The 25,140-nt window shown below is 42.7% G+C and overlaps 1 protein-coding gene across 1 annotated transcript in view; it reads left to right on the top strand.

Annotated features, from left to right (window-relative positions):
- The window catches only part of ZFAND3 (zinc finger AN1-type containing 3), a 334,693-nt gene that overhangs the window by 175,693 nt on the left and 133,860 nt on the right, over positions 1–25,140 (top strand). The gene's annotated exons all lie outside the window — the stretch shown is intronic.

The raw sequence follows: 25,140 nt of genomic DNA, 5'->3' as shown, positions 1-25,140 counted from the left end.
TGTATGTCAGTAAATCCCCTCCCCCTCAGCGTCCAGGAGCTTCGCCACGTACATCGTCCTTGTGGCGGATATGTCAGGTAGTGGATTGTAGGGCGTTGTTATTATTATCTTTTCTTTTTTTTTCTTGGGTTAAGACCTTGTTCACATCTGTGTTCGTTATTTCGTATTTCTGCTCCGTCAGAGGAGCTGAACAAGGGAATATCCGGAAGCGCCGGTTTCGTTGCACCACGGACACCATCGGCGGCCGACGGGACCCATTGACTTTGATGGGTTCCGTTGGTTTCTCGTCAGCATGTCCGTGGTGATACTGGAAACAATAGCACGCTACGCTATTGTTTCCGGTATTTTCACTGGAATCTGCGACAGAGGCCCCTAACGGATCCTCCAGCGCAGATGTGAATCAGACCTTGTTCCCCACCTTTTACTGTGTGTATACATAAAAAATTTAATGAAAATTAAAAAAAAAGAAAACATCACTAACCTGTTTCTAAGGTCGATGCACAGAAGCCTTACATCATCAATCCCAATGCCAGGAGGTGGCTGGAGTGGTGTAAAGCACGTCGTGACTGAACTCTGGAGCCGCGTGTTCCCTGAAGGGATGAATCTCTATCTGGCAGTCTGATGGAGGAATCTGGGTTTAGTGAATCTTACCTGCCAGTATACAGAGTGCCTACTGCAACATGTGGTGGTGGAGGGGTGACAGTCCGGGACTGATTTTCAAGGTTTGACCCCTTATTTCCAGTGAGGTGTTAGTGCTGCAGCATACAAACACATTTCAGGCAATTGTAGGGCCAAACTTAGAGGTAATAAATTGGGGTTTGGCCCTTTACTGATCCAGCATGACTGCGCCCCAGTGCCCACAGCGAGCTCCAAAAAGACATGGGGTGAGGAGTTTGTTGTGGAGGAACTCGAGTGGCTGCAGGGAGCACGGACCTCAACCCCGTCCAAGACCTCTGGGATAAATTAGAATGATGATTGTGAGCCAGACCTTCTCCCCCCAACATCAGCGCCTGACCCCACAAATGGGCACAAATTCCCACAGACACCCCAACTTCTTGCGGAAAGCCTTTCCCAGAAAAGAGGAGCATGTTATACCGCAAAAGGGACCCAACCATTTGGAATGGATGTCCAGCACGCTGATATACTGTAGGTGTGATGGTCAGGGGGACCTATACTTTTGGCTAGATAGTGTTTATCAAAATGATCATAAGAGATAGAAAAACCGGGTTTAAGGGTGTTCACGGTCACTTTTTGTCGTTCTAAAAATGAAAGGCGTAAAAATCAAAAACAGCACCATTTGTGAACATTTAAGCCCTAAAAGCATTAAAAAAAAAAAGAGAAAAATTGTATCAGCAAATCTCCCCGGCGAACAAAAGAAAGAACTCAGGGACGTTTTCATCTCTGCGTCCAGATGTTTCTAGAACTAAACGGCTCAATAGACATTTAGGTGAGAAGAATGAATTGGTTTTAGTGGAGAATCTTTTAGGGCTTCAGTGGATGGCGGGCGGTGCGCGGGGGCTGCTCCTCTGACATTCTGCTCCGTGTATTGTATTTTGCAATTATAAAATCATTTTTAGGCTAACAAGGGGGAATGTCGAAAAATAACAATCATTTTCTGAATTTTTGCTTCATTCTCTTTTGCATTTCTAGTTGTTTTCTTTTTATATTTGACATTGGCTTTTATTTATATTCAGATCGAGACACTAACAGCAAAGGTGTGCGTGGGCCCCATCAGGCACATGCCACCCCATCGCCCTCACACGCTGTAACATTACACATTCATGTTCTCAGTTCTGACCCCTGGTTGCTCCTCGCAGGCAGCGGAAACAAATCTCCTCAAAAGAAAACCAAGTCCCGATACAGCAAAACCACGCCCACATTACATCATTAAGCTCCACCCAGTTCCTGCGGCACCGTCTTGTTCTCCCCTCCCCTAGCGGCCCCAGTTTACAATGGTAAATAACAGGAACACTCCATTTCTGCCTCCATTTATCCTTTTTTTTGTTCTCTGTGATTGTGCCTGAGGAAGGAGCCAGTCCGGCTCCGAAACGCGTCGCTTGTATCTATCTTTATCATTAAAGAACTTTCAAGATATCGTATTGTTTGTTTCCTTGCCATGCGGCACCAAGGAACCAATTTTACATCCTTTTAAAAGGGAACAGCGCCATTTGTAGGGCTGATTTTTGGGACTCCACACCGCACTGCTACCATTCCATTTATCCTTTACTACTTACAAAACGGAGCGTTACTCTGGGAACAGGGACCTGGGAATCTGATGGGAAAGATCACACTCCATTGTGGGGGTCTAGGGTAAGGAACGGGGAGATTCCTGAGACGCTGCACCTCAGTTAGCCAATAGTGGTTTAAGGACCCGCTTTCTAGTTAAAACTGTAGCATATTCTTAGAATAGTCCATTCATTTCTGCCCCTTCACTGAAGTTCCCGATGCAGCGACATCTATATGTGTGTGGTTGTGTCAGGTACTGCAGCTCAGCCCATTCAAGTGAACAGGCTACGGGGGCTCGGGACGCAGTACCGGATATAGCCGAACACGTATGAACGTTGCTTTGTCAGGTACTGCTGTGAGCACGGCTGCCCCTACATATCACTGATCGGTGGAGGTCCTGGAGGTCAGAACCCCACTGATCATATCATTATTGCCTGTTCTAAGGAAAGTCAGCTCCACTGCTGCTGTACAGATATAGCAGAGGTGAATTTGTCACTTATCTATTTGGGGCTACATAGTTTGTTTATCCGGATAACTCTGAGTTAACACATTATAATATCGCAATGGCAAACTCAGCTTTGCAACACACAGTAGATACGGATGTCGCCATCTTTATCCCGACTCTGATAACTTGCTGCGAGTGATATCACACAACAAAAGCCATTGAAAAGTCATTGAAAAAGTCAAGATAAATGATCGTGCCACCGTGTATTTACTGCGTTAAAGTCAAGATAAAGACGGCTACATCTGTATAAACACAATGCAATCCTAGTGTAGAGTTTTTGCCCTCCTCTGATATATGGACGTCATAGAGGGTATTGCCCCATATGTTACCCCCTTCTATCAGCTAGAACACAGCAGCTCTGGCGGACTTGACCCATCCATGTATTACATTAATCTAATTGGCCGCCATGTAATACTACTTTGTTTGGCCAGACAAGGCTTCCCCCGGTAAAATCAGATGTAGATAACGGCTGCGGCTGCAATCTAAGAGGGGTGGTCGCTGCTGAGAGAGGGGAGGTCGCTGCTGAGATGTCCCCTTTAAACTACTAGTTCTTAGCTATAGTAGGTATTGTGTTGATGATGAAGAAGAAGATGAAAAGTAGAAGAAGAGAAAGAAGTAGAGAAGAATAGGTGTAGAAGGAGGAGAAGAAGAAGAGGAGAAGAAGAAGAAGAAGAAGAGGAGAAGAAGGAGGAGAAGAAGAAGAAGAAGAAGAAGGAAGGAAAGAAGAGAAAGAAGAAGAGCGAGAAGAAGAGCGAGAGAAAGAAGGAAGAAGAATAGAGAGAGAGAAGTAGAAGAATAGAAGAAGGAGAAGGAAAGAAAAAGAAGAACAAGAAGAGGAAGAAGAAGAAAATGAAGAAGGAGGAAGTGGAAAGAAAGAAGAACAAGAAGAGAAGAACAAGAAGAGAAGAAGAAAGGAAGGAAGAAGAAGAAAGAAAGAGAAGAGAAGTAAGAAGAAGAGAATAAAAATAAGAAAAAATAAGAGAAGACGAAGAAGAGAAGAAGAAGATGAAGAAGAAGAGGGAGAAGAAGAGGGAGAAGAAGAGGGAGAAGAAGAGGGAGAAGAAGAGTGCGAAAAAGAAGATGAAAAAGAAGAGAAGAAGAAGATGTCTGTGTTTGTGAAGCAACGTTGAGTCCAGTCTCCGGCTGGGGGCACTTTGTAAATGAAGCGATGATCAATGAATCTATCCGTGTGTGGCATAATGTGGCGAGCCCGGCGGGATGCACCTCCTGGTCACTGTGAGGAGAGATCTCGCCTCTATCTGATTTCATGTTTCATTTGTCATTTATTGCAAGCGAAATGAATCCTCGCGCTTCAAGATAGACATCCCCGGTGCACTAATGAGATCGTCAGGCTCTGGAATTACAAGACACCTTATTTTTGCACTTTCAATAATTAGTCTAGAAGAATTTTATTAGGGAAATTTCCTTATGCTGATAGCGTAAGACACAGAATGGAGCCAGAGGCGACAGCCGGCGTGAGTCGAGGATTAAACACTAAAATAATGTTTTGCTTGGGAAATATGTTGTGAAATGTGATGCCCTAAACAATATTAGTCTTGTAGCCGCAGTAATCGTAATAATTTATAGATAACGCAGTGACTAGAGGTGTACACTATGGATGGAGAATCCAAGAGCAAAACGTAAGTGCACCCACATCCCCCTGCGTCCTCAGCTCCTATCTTGGTCATTGGTGTAAACCAACGATATAAATAAGATCCCTTTCAGGAGCTGCTTGACACCACCACATCCGAGTGCCTCCACTCCGCTCAGGAACATGTTACACGTTATCTGCTGACAATGCAGCACCTGCGGAGACCACAAACCTGTGCAGCTTCTCCCTACCTAATACAAAGGGGACAAGACCAGCCTGGAATGGGCCCCTCTGTCCCCAAGGGCCACATAGCAACCACATGGGCAGCCTTTATGGCACAAACGGCCTTGATCTTCACGTATAATCCTGAAACGGGAACCAACCACCTTCTCGTCTTTCATCTCCCGGTGCAGAGCAGATGGGCCCAGCTCTGGATCCCTCGCATTTTTTGGAGTGGTGTAGGATGTCCCTACGGTGGGTTGGACACGGGCAGTGACATAATTTTAAAAACGAAAGTCCATTCATGTTTATTTTCTTGATATTGGGCCAATCGTCATATCATTATCTAATCTGATACATTTTCTAATATTGTTCATGCAAATTAATAACAACCTCAAGGATCCTCACCCATCAGTAGAGCCAAAGGGCTGAAGCCCCGGTGCCCCCATACGGCAGTGGCCAACACAGCGCCATCAGTGTTTGTGTGGCTGTGCGGAGTACTGAAACTGGGGAAGTTGTGGCTGCAGTACCAGACATCGCCACATATACAAGAGCGGCAGTGTGCTGGATAATGCAGTACAGGTGGGTTCTGACCACCTACAGCCATGATCTAGTCTGAGATTGTCCCTACTATTGTTCTCACCAATATACGGCGTCTTCTCCTAGAATGAGATGTCTATATGCACTATTTAGACTGGGACAGACATGTATATCTTAATAATTGTTTTACAGTTTCCGTTCTCTGTACAATCTCTTTGGCACAGGGGTCCGAGACCTCGACTGTGTCCGTGTATGACAGCGTGTAGTATGAGGAGCTGTATACTTATATATTGCTCTTTCATCCATCTGTCCCTGTTACGAGCATTCCCTATAGATCACAGCACAGAAACATACAGAAAATCTGCTCCTCCGTATAAAGCTCAGAGCCCCGGGCTGTTTACTTCCATACATTACACAAACCAGGAGAGCACTGCGCTGGAGGAACGGGGGGGGGGATTTATTTTGGTAATTCCATTTATTATAAGGAAGGAAATCACCAGTCAAGGCTACAAGTATCAACCAATCGTATAGAGTATAATGAGAATTCCGCTAATGACATCACAGATTTCTGTAGATCGTGCCGTTACTCTGATATGAGGGGGAGTCTTCTAATTGTGTAAGATTCTAAATTAACGCCAAGAAAAAAAAGTTCCGGACTATTGGAATTGTCGTCCAACTAGATGTAATAATCTTACCATATATAAATGTAGACGAGGTTCTCAGCACTTTATGCCCCCACCATATAAGCCAGTCACCTGCACCTGTTTATTATTTTAGGGGTAATACAACCAAGTTCTGGACAATGGAACGACCACTGAGAAAATGACGCAAGGAGCCAAAGACAACATTCAGAAGAACCTCAAGAGACCGGCAGCGACAACTCTAACCAGTGCTCAGGACTCCACTATAAGAGGACAATGATGGGAGTGATGGGAGGAGGAGGCAACTGCGATCCCAGAGGAATATTATTGCTGGACCGCACCTGTGATAAACCCCTGGAGGACCCCGAGCCATGAGGAGAATGTACTATGGATGGAGGGTCAGGAGTGGAGCGCGATGGACAGCACAGGTCCAGTACGTCTTCTCCAGTTAGTCCATCATATAAGTCACACATGGTTGATAGGAGGAGACCACTGCTCTACATCAATGCTCAGCACCTGTGATCAACCCCTGGTGGATCCGGAGCCATGACGAGAATGTACTATGGATGGGGGGTCAGGAGTGGAGTGCGATGGACAGGTCCAGTACGTCTTCTCCAGTTAGTCCATCATATAAGTCACACATGGTTGATAGGAGGAGACCACTGCTCTACATCAATGCTCAGTACCTGTAATAAACCCCTGGAGATCTGTGAGAACGTTCTATGGACGGAGGGGTCAGATGTTAAGATCTATGGACAATATAAGGTCTCTATGTCTACTGTAAATCCAACTTCCCGAGTAAGAATCTCATACAATAGTTGGGGGTCATAAGATGATGGTGGTAGTGGTCATGTGATGATGATGATGATGATGATGATGGTGGTAGTGCTGGTCATGTGATGATGATGGGGTGGTGGTGATGTGGTGATGATGATGGTGGTGGTGGTAGTTGTTATGTGATGATGATGGTGGTGGTGGTGGTGGTCATGTGATGATGATGATGATGATGGGGTAATCATGTTGATGATGATGGTTGTGCTAGTCATGGGATGAACGTGGTGATCATGTGATGATGATAATGATGATGATAATGGTGGTGATGTGACGATGATGATGATGATGGTGATGGTGGCCATGTGATGATGATGATGATGATGGTGATGATGGTGATGGTGATTGTCATGAAATGATGATTGTCATGTGATGATGATGATGATGATGATGATGGTGGTAGTCATGTGATGGTGGTGGTGGTCATGTGATGTGATGGTGGTGGTGGGGGTCATGTTATGATAATAGTGGTGGTGATGATGATGGTGGTGGTCATGTGATGATGATGGTGGTGGTGGTGGTGGTGATGATGGTGGTCATGTGATGATGATGGTTGTGGTGGTGATGATGATGATGGTGGTGGTGGTGGTGATGTGATGATGATGATGGTGGTGGTGGTGGTGATGATGATGGTGGTCATGTGATGATGATGATGGTTGTGGTGGTGATGATGATGATGATAGTGGTGGTGGTGGTGATGTGATGATGCTGGTGGTGGGGTTCATGTGATGATAATGGTGGTGGTGATGATGGTGGTGGTCATGTTATGATGATGGTGATGGTCATGTGATGATGATGATGGTTGTGGTGGTGGTGATGATGATGATGATGATGGTGGTGGTGGTGGTGATGTGATGATGGTGGTGGTGGGGGTCATGTGATGATAATGGTGGTGGTGATGATGGTGGTGGTGATGATGATGATGGTGGTGGTGGTGATGATGGTGTTGGTCATATGATGATGATGATGATGGTGGTCATGTGGTGATGATGATGGTGGTCATGTGGTGGTGATGATGATGGTGGTCATGTGGTGATGGTGGTCATGTGATGATGATGGTGGTGGTGATGATGATGGTGGTCATGTGATGATGATGATGGTGATGATGATGGTGGTCATGTGATGATGATGATGGTGGTGGTGATGGTGATGGTGGTCATGTGATGATGATGATGATGGTGGTGCATGGGGCTTTGCTGGTTCTGGAGCCAGACATTAGTGAATGAACCACAAAGTAGAATTTCGTGTCGTGAAACAAGACAATGATGTAAATCACATGAGTAAGTCCTACATGTGACCGGCTGAGTAAGAGAACGGAGGACCTGGATGGTCCTAACAGAAACTACGACAAGACCTGAAACGCGCAGTTCATGCAGGAAAACCTCTCAATGTGTGAACGCAGCCGAGAGAAGACTGCATGGACACTAGTGCAGTGCCAAAGGGTCCATGGTCAGAGGGCCCCACCCTGAGGGCCCCACCGCCCCTTGCACAGTTAGAGCCCCCCATAAAAATGCAAGTGATGAATGATCTTGAGATGTATTTTATTAACCCAAATAAAGTGTCTCATGGCGACAGTGGTTGTCGGGGACCCTAACTCTGCATGCTGTCAGTGAATGAGAATATTCATGTTTATATCCAACGGCTAAAAACTTTTCCAATCCTGGTACTGTTGGCACAGCTGAGGGTTTGTTACAATTATATCCAGAATAGACAATCCTCTGTGAGGTGAACACATCAGCAGCACAAATCTCTCCTGTCCCGATAGTTTGTTACAATGTATCAGTCTGGAGTCCAGGCTGTTCAGCTCATAGAAAATTGTCTAGACGGATACAATTGTAACAAACCCTCAGCTGTGAGAAGTATTCTTGGTAAATTGCTCTGTCATAGGCTGTGTTCAAAAATACCAGACAAAATAGAGCAGCGAGCATCGCTACATTGTCCGGTCAGACGATGGACACCAGGACGGAAACCTGACAAAACCCATTCAATTCATGCAATGGATCCGGCGCTGACGATATTTTCGTGGTTCTGCTCCTACGACGGATGTGAACGAAGTGTTCCGACTTTTTTTCACCTATTGCCGCGTGCCGTTGATGGAGGATCGACGCCCCGTGCCGGGCAAATGTTCCCATAAAATCATCAGAAAGATCATTGTAATATAAAACGAGCTGCTCCAATGGAACGAAAACATCTCTCAGCGGCGCCATCTCTGAAGAAAACGGAGCGCGAAATAATCATTCATTCCAATTTATTAAGGCGACAAGAGAGGTGTGAAAAGCCGGTCTGAAGCAGAGATAAGCGGCGCCTATTAATCAACGACCCTGCGCAGTCCTTCATATTATTAACCCCTGTGTATCCAGAGCCAGGGAGAGGGGGATTCCCTGCTGACCCCACACAGACTCATCAATGTTATACTGTGCGCTCAATACCAATAGACCTGTATAAGGGAAATGTCCGATCCTTTCATTAGTGGATCAGCATTTTCTGTCATTAAAAGCTCCCGCGGGGACTGGAGGGTTTTTATTATAGTTGGGGACTAGAGAGCAGTTCCTCTTACACATTGTACTGGCTGCGCACCCTCTGTCCTCATGGGTACAGGATAGTTTCTACACCATAGCAGTCTGTGGCTCCATGACAACTATTTTCCCACACCAGCAATTATGTCCCACTACAATCCTTCTGTTATTTCAAGGCCGTGTGCACCTTTTAACATCTCAAGACTTGTTGAGTCTTGTCAGTAGATGCTATTGATGGGCCAATCACCCCCATTCCCTGATTTGTGCTCCTTCAACTCCAGCCCAGTCATTTCCTTATCTCCAAACAAAGCTGATTTAACATTCATCAAAGTCTATGGGGCAGTATAACCCCCATCAGATTCTCTTATGGAAAGCTCCGAGCAAGGACATACATGCCATGGAGGCAGCTCATGGGCCCTGGAGATTTGGGTTCTAGCCATTGTTGGCTACATCACTTATTGTATTGGGTTGTGAGAACCTGGGCGGAGGGTGCACAATGCTACAAGGGTCATGCTAAGGAGGTTGTGGGCAAATCAGCACCGATGCCAAGGAGGTTAGTGGTGGCTCTCCGCTATCTATGCCCAAGTCTCTGAGTTTGGTAGATGGAAGCACAATGTACAGAGTAAGCAGGTCAGCTCTCCGCCTAGCACAAGAATCCCACTCCGGTCCACCCGTCGCTGTCTCTAATATGAGGGTCCCGGCGCTGCCGCCGTCTCCTCCTTCTGTCTTTCTATATCGGTCAGTCCAAGGAAACGGGCAGAGTCTGATCTGGAGTCTCTAATTATAAGGGGTCTTATCTAGGGTCTGTAATTATTAGGGGATCTGATCTGGGTCTGTCATGTTTAGGGGGTCTGATCTGTGGTTTGTTATAATTAGGGGTCTGATCTGGGGTCTATTTATTAGAGGACGGGTCTGCAGTTTATATGGGGGATCTGTATATAAATGAGGGTCTAACCTGGGGACTATATAAAAAGGGGTCTGGTCACGTATGTGGACCGTCATATTTACTACCAGCGATACAAATGCTGCCAGTTGGGCGTGTTCTATATAAATGGGCGGGGCAGAACTTTATTCGGCGCGCTGCACGCACCACTTTTAGTTTCCATCTTCTGGTCAAAAATCATGACACGATGCTAGATCTGTCACGCGATAGACACCAACATCTCCTGAGGGGCTCCATGGACTTATAATGGGGTCTGTCAGGGTTTCGTCACCTGATTCAACATTTTGATGAGAAGAATAGTCGTAGATTCTGATGAAATCTGCAATGAAGGCTCCGAAAAGAGTCTCTGATAGTAGGAGCAGAGCCTTATAACTGATCGCTTCCATGGGGGTCCGCCGTCTTGTCACTAGGGGGTACTTGGCTTGAAAAGCTTGAGAAACACTGATCTAGAGCACCACAGCCACTTCATTCTAACCATCGGTGACGGTCTTAGCTCATGGACTCCAGTAACATCTTCTGAGATGTCTTATGGTATTTAAAGGGCAGGTACCCTTAAAATAACAGTGGGTGGAGTCTGAGACATAGTGGTTGGTGTGGGAAAATAGTTGTCACAGCTGCTCAATGTCAAAACCAAATTGTACCAGCGAATACAAGGAGTGCAAATTCTTAACAAAGTGCAAGGAGCCGTAAACTAAATTCTCTGACCCATTGGTGTTAGGGGGGGGGGGGTCAGCTCTCGAACCCCCTATGATAACACTTGTTGTCTCATGATGTGCACACCCCATTCCACTTTCCATGCACAGGCTTCAGCTGTATCAGGCACATAGTCATGTAACAACCTCGGTTCACCATGGGCAGGAAAGATTTTTGAGAAACATGATGGGAAATAACTTAAATCAAATATTCTGCGTTTTTAAGGCTGGGGGGGGGGGGGGGGGGGCTATGATTATCTAATGTTTCCTCGTGACTCCACCGTTCTTTCCATCGTTCTCTGGGGTCTCAGTGATTTTGACTTCTCTAATTAAGATTCCACTTTGGAGAAGACTTCAGAATTAGCGAGATTATTGTTGTCAGCACTAGATCATTTATTTCTTTGTGACAATTTGCAGGCTAATTTTTCACAGTGAATTTCTCAGCGACACTTTGGAATATCAATACGCGTCATTAATTTTAATGAGCGATTTACAATGGTAACCAAGAGAGAACAGCTGCTTTATGTGACTGATCCAGACAGTGAGAAGGGCACGTGCCTGCCGCCTGCCGAAATCCCCCATATTCCAGGCTCTGTGGTAAGATGAATAAACAGGTGTTACATATCTGAGCGCGGGCCAGTGATGTTCTCTTCCTCTCCACCCTATGGCGCCTCCGGTTATCATGGCGTGGCCCGATGATTTCACCACAAGCAGTATATAGAAATGTTCCCTGGCCCCAGATCACACCTAATCCTCAGGTTCATTTTCTGGACGTTACTGCGTTTCTCTTTGTCTTCTGGTTTTAACCTGCGCCTTTCTTGCCGACCTCCTGACATTGACCTCTCTAGTTCTGGTTTTGCTTTAGATTTTTCCTGGAGCTTCTATACAGCTCCGATCACCTTTCTGGTACTGACCCTTATTAATTCAATGACCTTCACTATCTCACCTAAAGTATGTGACCCTCACACGTATATCAGCTTCTTGGACATCCCATCCCACAACCATAGCCGATAATATTGAGTTCCTTTTGCGGGTGTAAAAGTCACCACTCTACTTGGAAGGCTTTTCACAAGATTTTGGGGTGTCTGGGAATTTGTGTCTATTTGTAATGTCAGGCACTAATGTTGGGGAGAAGGTCTGGTTGGCAATCTGCGTTCATTCAGGTCTCTGTGCAGTCACTTGAGTTCCTCCACAACAAACTCCTCACCCCATGTCTTTATGGAGCTCGCTGTGTGCACTGGGCGCAGTCATGCTGGAACAGGAAAGAAGCCAACACTGTTCCCACAAAGTTGGAAGCTACAATTGTGTAAAATGTCTTTGTATGCTGTAGCATTAACCCTTGACCGGAAATAAGGGCCAAACCCTGAAAAACATCCGCAATACCCAGATTCCGCCATCAGACTGCCAGATAGAGAGTCGTGATTCATCCCTCCAGATAACATGCTGCTCCAGAGTCCAGTGGTGAGGTGCTTTACATCACTCCAGCCGCCGCTTGGCATTGTGCATGATGATCTTAGGCTTGTGTGTAGCGACCATGGAAACCCTTTTCATGAAGTTCCAGGTGCAGAGTTCTGGTACTGATGTCACTTCCAGAGGATAGGCGATTATTATACACCAAACACCTCAGCACTTGGCAGTCCTGCTCTGTGCGTTACGTGGTCTACCATTTCATGACTGAGTTTCTGTTACTCCTAGATGCTTCCACTTCTCAGTAAGATCACCAGGGCAGATCTAGCAGATAATAATAACACTTACAGGTGACTGGGGCAGATCTAGTAGATAATAACAGAACTTACAGATGACCGGTGCAGATCTAGCAGATAATAACACTTACAGGTGACCGGGACAGATCTAGCAGATAATAATAACACTTACAGGTGACCGGGGCAGATCTAGCAGATAATAATAGAACTTACAGGTGACTGGGGCAGATCTAGCAGATAATAATAACACTTACAGGTGACCGGGGCAGATCTAGCAGATAATAATAGAACTTACAGGTGACCGGGACAGATCTAGTAGATAATAATAACACTTACAGGTGCCGGGGGAGATCTAGCAGATAATAATAGCACTTACAGGTGACCGGGGCAGATCTAGTAGATAATAATAGAACTTACAGATGACCGGGGCAGATCTAGTAGATAATAATAGTACTTACAGATGACCGGGACACATCTAGTAGATAATAATAGAACTTACAGATGACCGGGGCAGATCTAGCAGATAATAATAACACTTACAGGTGAGAGGGCAGATCTAGTATATAATAATAGAACTTACAGGTGACCGGGGCAGATCTAGTAGGTAATAATAACACTTACAGGTGACTGGGGAAGATCTAGTAGATAATAATAATAATACTTACAGCTGACAGGGCAGATCTAGTAGATAATAATAGAACTTACAGGTGACCGGGACAGATCTAGTAGATAATAATAGAACTTACAGATGACCGGAGCAGATCTAGTAGATAATAATAGAACTTACAGATGACCGGAGCAGATCTAGCAGATACTAATAACACTTACAGGTGACAAGGTAGATATAGTAGATAATAATAGAACTTACAGATGACCGGGGCAGATCTAGTAGATAATAATAGAACTTACAGATGACCGGGGCAGATCTAGCAGATAATAACACTTACAGGTCACAGGGCATATCTAGCAGATAATAATAATACTTACAAGTGACCGGGACATATCTAGCAGATAACACTTACAGGTGACCGGGGCAGATCTAGCAGATAATAATAACACTTACAGGTGACCAGGGCAGATCTAGCAGATAATAATAACACTTACATGTGACCGGAGCAGATCTAGCAGATAATAATAACACTTACAGGTGACTGGGGCAGATCTAGCAGACAATAATAACACTTACAGGTGACCGGGGCAGATCTAGCAGACAATAATAACACTTACAGGTGACCAGGGCAGATCTAGCAGATAATAATAACACTTACATGTGACCGGAGCAGATCTAGCAGATAATAATAACACTTACAGGTGACCGGGGCAGATCTAGCAGACAATAATAACACTTACAGGTGACCGGGGCAGATCTAGCAGACAATAATAACACTTACAGGTGACCGGGCAGATCTAGCAGAGCAGACATTTCAAACACTGACTTGTGGTATCGGTGGCATCCCATGACATTCACATATGTTCGTTCGGGGCAATCTTGGGTGCAGCCTTGCAGAAATGTAAACAAAGCAACGACTCATGATTGTGTAGTGATCAGGATAAGTATCCGGTCTCTTTATTCATCCATTCTAGACATATAAAGACTCTCTTTTGCTCATTATTCGTCCCGATACACGACTTATGTTTCTTCATCTTTTATAGGTCTTGACGTGTGCCCTACATGTGCCGGACAACGTGGCCATTTTACAAGGTCTATGGCATTATTTGCACAGCACCTGCAGTACACTTTACGAGCTTCTTAGTGCCCTTTGTGATATAAGAAACATTATCACACTTGATTATTGCATTACACTGCTGACGATTCAAGCAAGGAACGTGCCTTTCTCCCCGGTGGCCGGGAATATTTGTCTGCCACATTTTTTAGGATTATTGTCACTACGAATCAACACTTTATTCAGAGATTTTCCTTTGCAACATTTAAATACTGGGAGAACAGGGAACAGCGAGAATTTAGGATCCGTCACTTGTAATCAGTATTCTTGATCAGAGGAGCACGCCGGTCATAAGGATATGTAAAAACAGTTTTCTTATAACTTGTCTTTTTGGGGACGACCTCGGGTCTATGCAGCTTCTCGGGGTTCAGATCTCATCTCTTCTTCCTGCCGTCTCATGAACCTCATATTCACAAATTCTTCTGTGATTTTCTACTTATTAGTCTCGTAATGTTCTTGTGGACTAGATATTTTTCTTGCCCTGATGAATTGGCTTTTGGGCAACTCAATGAATTCAATTGGACTGCAGCTGTAGCTAAATAGTTCAAATCAATCAGTAGCTCTACAAAAAAGTCTAGGTGCTGTCCTGGCCTTATAATCCCCTGTATGGCTGTGTGCTTGATTTTATGCATCTGTTTGTAGTGGGTGTGGCTGAAACACCTGACCTCAATATTTAGAAGGGGTGTCCACATACTTTTGGCCATTTAGTGTGCACACTATAATCATCACCGGGTCATGTCCTGAAATTTGCCACCAACCAGTGAATACTCTGGGCGCCACCACCATCTGACCGAAAAAGTCCATTATGTCCATGAAGGGGTTTAGGGTGAAGAATTGGAGGATTCCTTCGACTCTTGTTGCGGTACTAGAGCCTCCTCTTTGGTGAGCGCGGTAACTACAGATAACTTTTGAGAACATCATCAGGCTGAGCTGCCCACCCTCCAGTCGTTACATATAAAAAATAAAGGTACATGCACAATGGGTTTGTGTTCTGCAGGTGAGTAAGGTGCCTGGAAGGTGAGTAAGGTGCCCGGAGGGTGAGTAAGGTGCCCGGAGGGTGAGTAAGGTGCCCGGAAGGTGAGTAAGGTGCCCGGAGGGTGAGTAAGGTGCAAGTGGAGATGGAACCTGACTCTCAGATGAGGCCCCTCTAGGCTCCACTGTCCCCTACTAACTATGCCCTAAGATCTGGCTCTACACAGGTACCATAGTACCGTCCATGTCGTGGAGTTGATGGTCCACCAATGGTATGCATAGGAGTTTGGTAATTGATTTGAGTACTAAGGAGAACCTCACAGAGGGAATTTGGATATCACTATGGAGGGAGCTTAAGGTGCCTGTTACATGGCCAAAGGGGGGAGGGTGGCATCAAGCTGCAAATTTTGCTGCTCCTGGTCCATCTTTTCATCATTAACAGAAAGCATTATGAAAAAAAATATGTTCTTGAGATTGTGACCATCAGGTGGCGCTGTGTTAATGTTGGAAATATGTACCAGAGATGAGTCTATACCAATAAATGATTACATGGCAATTTAGGCAGTTTATCACTTTGGAGGTGGGACTGCATACATTTTTAACCCCCTGGTCACTGTCGTCATCTGAAAGAGAAAATGTTCTGAAAATAAATATATGTCTTGGACTTTGTAACTATTGGTGATTGTTATGTAAATATTGCACAGTATGGGAATGTGTGTGTCAATAGGGTTTTTCAAAAGTTGGTAAGGAGGGGACTGCAAAAGTTGTCAACCCCTTGTGTGATCTGCTGAATAGATGTTCTGACATTTAAATCTGTTGAAAGTTTTTTTTCCCTTAAAGCCTCGTTCACATCTGCATTCGACTTTTCATTGTGCTGCTGCTCGGTCAGAAGAGCAGAAAAATGAAAAAAAAAAAAACGGAAGCCCAGGTTCCGTTGCACGACAAAAAACATCGGCAGATAACGGAACCCATTGACTTTAATAGGTTGGCTTGCCTTCGGGTGTCCGTGGTTTTACATGTTTCCAGTATTCCCGCTCTCATCTGCGACGTAGGCCCCTGACGGAGCCTCCAACACCGATGTAAACGAGGCCTAAGGAAGTTATCCAAAAGTAGTGAAAGTCTTCCAGTACATGTGGATTTAATTGGTGGGTTAAGGGAAAGAGGCAGCAAATATGCTCCACCCCTGAGGATCTGTTATCTTCTGCAGACCAGAAAGGAAATTAAATATATATATAGACAGGCGTCTCACCACCACGTGCAGCACATTTGCTTAATTAATTCAATGGGGGGCGGCAAAGTTGTCAACCCCTTGGCATCCGTCGTTTGAACAGATATTCCAATAATAAATATTTCTTTGGACTGGCGATCAGAGATGACAATATGTGAATATAGAACAAACCAGAGAAAATTATCTCAAGTAAATTATCTAAAAGTTGTCGAATGCCCCCAGGACACGTGTGTATTAGGAGGGACCCCTAAAGTAGTCAACCCCTTTCTTATATAAGTTCACCAGAAAATGTTTCTCTTAAAGGGATAGTCCAAGGTCGGGTTCCCACGTAGCGTAAACGCTGCGGAATTTCCGCAAAATAATTCTGTGCTGAAATTCCGCAGCGTTTACCGTAGCAGTAAAGTGGATGAGATTTAGAAAATCTGAAGCCCACGCTGCGGGACAAAAACCGCAGCATAAACGTAAATAACTTGACCGGCGGTGCGGAATTTAATTCCGCGGCATGTCAATTTATGCTGCGTTTTTGTTCTTTTTCCGTTGCAGGTTTTCTCTATTGAATTAAATGGGGATGCAAAACCCGCAACAGAAAGTTTACGCCGCAAAAATCGCAACGCTGGAAGAAAAAAAAAAATGATGATACCTACCCAGAACAGCCTCCTTCTTCTTGCAGTCCGGCCTCCTGAGATGCCGCTGCTTCCCATGTGACTGCTGGAGCCAATCACAGGCTGCAGAGGCGATCACATGGGATGAAACGTCATCTCAGGAAGCCGGGCTGCAGACGGCAGAGCGACGCGTCACCATGTACGGTAATTATGAAAAAAAAATTTATGTGCAGTTTTCCGCAGCGGTCATTTCCGGCTGAGAAACGGCACCACAAATTGATGATAAGAAGGATTGTCCTACAGGCAGGTGACGCCAATCTGCCGCAGAAACAATACGCACCTCTGGATTAGTCAGCGACAACAGAAAAGCGTCGTCTCCACAAAGTCCATGGAGGTTTACAGTGAGGGATGCAGATTGGCGCACGTGTGAAAACTTCAAAAACTTTGTCGACTGTACGGGAAGATGTCGTCTTTGGCGTATTTTACCGTCATGTGATGTTAATGTTCTGTGCAGAATATAATTATATTGTTTACTCAGAGAGGTTTTTTTTTCTTACATTTAATGAACTGATAATATAAATTAAAACGCCTGCTTAGTTTCCATGACAACGCAACACGCTCCTGTAACACGGCGACAATCTGCTCTCCGGCTGTAGATGAGTACGCTACACCACAATTGTTCACTAAAAATATGACTTAAGATATATTTTGTGGGTCAGATTATACTCGAGAGGATAAGATGTAAGTCTTTCACCTGCGATAGCCAAGAGTTCTACACAGCCAAAATGTCAGAGCCGCGATCGATAGTGAAGTCTCTAAATCATAGACATCAGGGACATAAAAAGCCTGAACGCAAAAGTGACACATCTTATTATAGAGACACTGAATTTCAAGTGACTTTTAATGGCTAAACTTTGTGTAACGTGCCCTGAAGTATATATGTATGGAGATGTAGCAGAACTGTACGTATCAGGTAACTCTAGCATCAGCCATGAATTACATTATATCCCTGAGTCGTACAAGAATATAACTACTATAATACTGCCCCTATATACAAGAATATAACTACTATAATACTGCCCCTATATACAAGAATATAACTACTATAATACTGCTCCTATATACAAGAATATAACTACTATAATACTGCCCCTATATACAAGAATATAACTACTATAATACTGCTCCTATATACAAGAATATAACTACTATAATACTGCCCCCTATATACAAGAATATAACTACTATAATACTGCCCCCTATATACAAGAATATAACTACTATAATACAGCTCCTATATGCAAGAATATAACTACTATAATACTGCCCCTATATACAAGAATATAACTAATATAATACTGTCCCCATTATACAAGAATATAACTACTATAATACTGCCCCTATATACAAGAATATAACTACTATAATACTGTCCCCATTATACAAGAATATAACTACTATAATACTGCTCTCTATATACAAGAATAGAACTACTATAATACTGCTCCTATATACAAGAATATAACTACTATAATACTGCCCCTATATACAAGAATATAACTACTATAATACTGCTCCTATATACAAGACTAGAACTACTATAATACTGCTCCCTATATACAAGAATATAACTACTATAATACTGCCCATATATACAAGAATATAACTACTATAATACTGCCCCCTATATACAAGACTATAACTACTATAATACTGCCCCTATATACAAGAATATAACTACTATAATACTGCCTCTATATACAAGAATATAACTATTATAATACTGCCACTATAAACAAGAATATAACTACTATAATACTGCCTCCTATATACAAGAATATAACTACTATAATACTGCCTCTATATACAAGAATATAACTACTATAATACTGCTCCTATATACAAGAATATAACTACTATAATACTGCCTCCTATATACAAGAATATAACTACTATAATACTGCCTCTATATACAAGAATATAACTACTATAATACTGCTCCTATATACAAGAATATAACTACTATAATACTGACTCCTATATACAAGAATATAACTACTATAATACTGCCCCCTATATACAAGAATATAACTACTATAATACTGCCCCCTATATACAAGAATATAACTACTATAATACTGCCCCCTATATACAAGAATATAACTACTATAATACTGCCCCCTATATACAAGAATATAACTACTATAATACAGCTCCTATATGCAAGAATATAACTACTATAATACTGCCCCTATATACAAGAATATAACTAATATAATACTGTCCCCCATTATACAAGAATATAACTACTATAATACTGCCCCTATATACAAGAATATAACTACTATAATACTGTCCCCATTATACAAGAATATAACTACTATAATACTGCTCTCTATATACAAGAATAGAACTACTATAATACTGCTCCTATATACAAGAATATAACTACTATAATACTGCCCCTATATACAAGAATATAACTACTATAATACTGCTCCTATATACAAGAATATAACTACTATAATACTGACTCCTATATACAAGAATATAACTACTATAATACTGCCCCCTATATACAAGAATATAACTACTATAATACTGCCCCTATATACAAGAATATAACTACTATAATACTGCTCCTATATACAAGAATATAACCACTATAATACTGCTCCTATATACAAGAATATAACTACTATAATACTGCTCCTATATACATGAATATAACTAATATAATACTGCCCCCTATATAGAAGAATATAACTACTATAATATTGCCTCCTATATACAAGAATATAACTACTATAATACTGCTCCTATATACAAGAATATAACTACTATAATACTGCTCCTATATACAAGAATATAACTACTATAATACTGCTCCTATATACAAGAATATAACTACTATAATACTGCCACCTATATACAAGAATATAACTACTATAATACTGCCCCCTATATACAAGAATAGAACTACTATAATACTGCTCCTATATACAAGAATATAACTACTATAATACTGCCCCTATATACAAGAATATAACTACTATAATACTGCTCCTATATACAAGAATATAACTACTATAATACTGCTCCTATATACAAGAATATAACTACTATAATACTGCTCCTATATACAAGAATATAACTACTATAATACTGCTCCCTATATACAAGAATATAACTACTATAATACTGCCCCCTATATACAAGAATATAACTACTATAATATTGCCTCCTATATACAAAAATATAACCACTATAATACTGTCCCTATATACAAGAATATAACTACTATAATACTGCCCCTATATACAAGAATATAACTACTATAATAATGCCCCCTATATAGAAGAATATAACTACTATAAGGGCGGGTTCACACATAGCGGAATTTCACTTAAATTCCGCTGCGGACACTCCGCAGCGTTAATCCGCAGCGGAGCCGTTACTCCATTGACTTTCACTTTAATTTAGCAGTGTTCGTTTACACGATGCGTACAATTCCGCTGCGGAGCATAGGCTGCGGAGCGGAATTTGGTGTCCGCAGCATGCTCTGTCTGTTGCGGAGCAGTGGCGGACTGGTTGCGGACTCATGGCGAAATTTCTCCATTGACTTCAATGGAGAGTCAAAATTCCGCAATGAAGTCCGCAGATCTTATGTGTGCTGCGGAGCGTATTGTTTTTACTACCATGACATTTCTTCATTCTGGCTGACCTATGTATTTCTAGGTCTACAGCCAGACTGAGGAAGTCAATGGGGCTCCCGTAATGACGGGAGCGTTGCTAGGAGACGTCTGTAAATAGTCACTGTCCAGGGTGCTGAAAGAGTTACGCGATCGGCAGTAACTGTTTCTGCACCCGGGACAGTGACTACCGATCTCAATATACATGTATCTGTAAAAAAAAATATAAGTTCATACTTACCGAGAACTCCCTGCGTCTGTCTACAGTCCGGCCTCCCAGGATGACGTTTCAGTGTAAGTGACGGCTGCAGCCAATCACAGGCCAAGCACAGGCTGCAGCGGTCACATGGACTGGAGCGTCATCCAGGGAGGTCGGGCCGGATGCCGAAAGAGGGACGCGTCACCAAGACAACGGGCGGTAAGTATGAATTTCTTTGACTTTCACTAGGGAAAGTGCTGTCCCTTCTCTCTATCCTGCACTGAATAGGGAGAAGAGAAGCACTTTTCCTGCAGTCCGCAGCGGCCAGTCCGCATCAATTTTCTGCACATTTTGTGCAGATCCGCTGCAGAATCTGCAACGCAGATTCTGTGCGGCATTGATGCGGACAGTTGCGGAGGAATTCCGCCATGTGTGGTCATGCCCTAATACTGTTCCTATATACAGGAATATAACTACTATAATATTGCCCCCTATATACAAGAATATAACTACTATAATACTGCCTCCTATATACAAGAATATAACTACTATAATACTGCCCCCTATATACAAGAATATAACTACTATAATACTGCCCCTATATACCATAATATAACTCCTATAATACTGCCCCTATATACAACATTATAACTACCATAATACTGCTCCTATATACAAGAATATAACTACTATAATACTGCCCTCTATATACAAGAATATAACTACTATAATACTGCTTCTATATACAAGAATATAACTACTATAATACTGCTCCCTATATACAAGAATATAACTACTATAATACTGCTACCTATATACAAGAATATAACTACTATAATATTGCCTCCTATATACAAGAATATAACTACTATAATACTGCCCCCTATATACAAGAATATAACTACTATAATACTGCTCCTATATACAAGAATATAACTACTATAATACTACCTCCTATATACAAGAATATAACTACTATAATACTGCCCCCTATATACAAGAATATAACTACTATAATACTGCCCCCTATATACAAGAATATAACTACTATATTACTGCCCTATATATAAGAATATAACTACTATAATACTGCCCCTATATACAAGAATATAACTACTATAATACTGCTCCTATATACAAGAATATAACTACTATAATACTGCCTCCTATATACAAGAATAGAACTACTATAATACTGCTCCTATATACAAGAATAGAACTACTATAAGGGCGGGTTCACACATGGCGGAATTGCACTTAAATTCCGCTGCGGACACTCCGCAGCGTTAATCCGCAGCGGAGCCGTTTCTACATTGACTTTCACTTTAATTTAGCAGTGTTCGTTTACACGATGCGTACAATTCCGCTGCGGAGCATAGGCTGCGGAGCGGAATTTGGTGTCCGCAGCATGCTCTGTCTGTTGCGGAGCAGTGGCGGACTCATGGCGGAATTTCTCCATTGACTTCAATGGAGATTCAAAGTTCCGCAATGAAGTCCGCAGCTGTCATGCACATGTCATGTGTGCTGCGGATGCGTCTTGCTTTTTTTACTTGACATTTCTTCATTCTGGCTGGACCTATGTATTTCTAGGTCTACAGCCAGACTGAGGAAGTCAATGGGGCTCCCGTAATGACGGGAGCGTTGCTAGGAGACGTCAGTAAATAGTCACTGTCCAGGGTGCTGAAAGAGTTAAGCGATCGGCAGTAACTGTTTCTGCACCCGGGACAGTGACTACCGATCCCAATATACATGTATCTGTAAAAAAAAATGAAGTTCGTACTTACCGAGAACTCCCTGTTTCTGTCTCCAGTCCGGCCTCCCAGGATGACGTTTCAGTGTAAGTGACGGCTGCAGCCAATCACAGGCCAAGCACAGGCTGCAGCGGTCACATGGACTGGCGCGTCATCCAGGGAGGTCGGGCTGGATGCCGAAGGAGGGACGCGTCATAAAGACAACGGGCGGTAAGTATGAATTTCTTTTACTTTCACTAGGGAAAGTGCTGTCCCTTCTCTCTATCCTGCACTGATAGGGAGAAGGGAAGCACTTTTCCCGCAGTCCGCAGCAGCTAGTCCGCATCAATTTTCTGCACATTTTGTGCAGATCCGCAGCCGTAATCCGCAACCCGGATTAGGTGCGGCATTGATGCGGACAGTTGCGGAGGAATTCCGCCATGTGTGGTCATGCCCTAATACTGCCTCCTATATACAAGAATATAACTACTATAATACTGCCCCTATATACAAGAATATAACTACTATAATACTGCCCCCTATATACAAGAATAGAACTACTATAATACTGCCTCCTATATACAAGAATATAACTACTATAATACTGCCCCCTATATACAAGAATATAACTACTATAATACTGCCCCTATATACAAGAATATAACTACTATAATACTGCTCCTATATACAAGAATATAACTACTATAATACTGCCTCCGATATACAAGAATATAACTACTATAATACTGCCCCTATATACAATAATATAACTACTATAATACTGCTCCCTATATACAAGACTATAACTACTATAATACTGCTCCTATATACAAGAATATACCTACTATAATACTGCCCCTATATACAAGAATATAACTACTATAATACTGCCCCCTATATACAAGAATATAACTACTATAATACTGCCCCCTATATACAAGAATATAACTAATATAATACTGCCTCCTATATACAAGAATATCACTACTATAATACTGCCCCTATATACAAGAATATAACTACTATAATACTGCTCCTATATACAAGAATATAAGTACTATAATACTGCTCCCTATATACAAGAATATAACTACTATAATACTGCCCCTATATACAAGAATATAACTACTATAATACTGCCCCTATATACAAGAATATAACTACTATAATACTACCTCCTATATACAAGAATATCACTACTATAATACTGCTCCCTATATACAGGAATATAACTACTATAATACTACCTCCTATATACAAGAATATAACTACTATAACACTGCCCCCTATATACAAGAATATAACTACTATAATACTGCTCCTATATACAAGAATATAACTACTATAATACTGCTCCTATATACAAGAATATAACTACTATAATACTGCTCCTATATACAAGAATATAACTACTATAATACTGCCCCTATATACAAGAATATAACTACTATAATACTGCTCCTATATACAAGAATATAACTACTATTAGGGCATGACCACACATGGCGGAATTCCTCCGCAACTGTCCGAATCAATGCCGCACCTAATCCGGGTTGCGGATTACGGCTGCGGATCTGCACAAAATGTGCAGAAAATTGATGCGGACTGGCCGCTGCGGACTGCAGGAAAAGTGCTTCCCTTCTCCCTATTCAGTGCAGGATAGAGAGAAGGGACAGCACTTTCCCTAGTGAAAGTCAAAGAAATTCATACTTACCGCCCGTTGTCTTGGTGACGCGTCCCTCTTTCGGCATCCAGCCCGACCTCCCTGGATGACGCTCCAGTCCATGTGACCGCTGCAGCCTGTGCTTGGCCTGTGATTGGCTGCAGCCATCACTTAGAATGAAACGTCATCCTGGGAGGCCGGACTGGAGACAGACGCAGGGAGTTCTCGGTAAGTATGAACTTATATTTTTTTTTACAGATACATGTATATTGAGATCGGTAGTCACTGTCCCGGGTGCAGAAACAGTTACTGCCGATCGCGTAACTCTTTCAGCACCCTGGACAGTGACTATTTACAGACGTCTCCTAGCAACGCTCCCGTCATTACGGGAGCCCCATTGACTTCCTCAGTCTAGCTGTAGACCTAGAAATACATAGGTCCAGCCAGAATGAAGAAATGTCATGGTAGTAAAAACAATACGCTCCGCAGCACACATAAGATCTGCGGACTTCATTGCGGAATTTTGACTCTCCATTGAAGTCAATGGAGAAATTCCGCCATGAGTCCGCAACCAGTCCGCCACTGCTCCGCAACAGACAGAGCATGCTGCGGACACCAAATTCCGCTCCGCAGCCTATGCTCCGCAGCGGAATTGTACGCATCGTGTAAACGAACACTGCTAAATTAAAGTGAAAGTCAATGGAGAAACGGCTCCGCTGCGGATTAACGCTGCGGAGTGTCCGCAGCGGAATTTAAGTGAAATTCCGCCATGTGTGAACCCGCCCTAATACTGTCCCTATATACAAGAATATAACTACTATAATACTGCTCCTATATACAAGAATATAACTACTATAATACTGCTCCTATATACAAGAATATAACTACTATAATACTGCCTCCTATATACAAGAATAGAACTA

This window comes from Rhinoderma darwinii, chromosome 4, assembly GCF_050947455.1.
Source record: "Rhinoderma darwinii isolate aRhiDar2 chromosome 4, aRhiDar2.hap1, whole genome shotgun sequence".
NCBI lineage: Eukaryota > Metazoa > Chordata > Amphibia > Anura > Rhinodermatidae > Rhinoderma > Rhinoderma darwinii.
The sequence above is the reverse complement of the archived record's forward strand: the minus strand, read 5'-3'. Positions and strand labels throughout refer to the sequence as shown.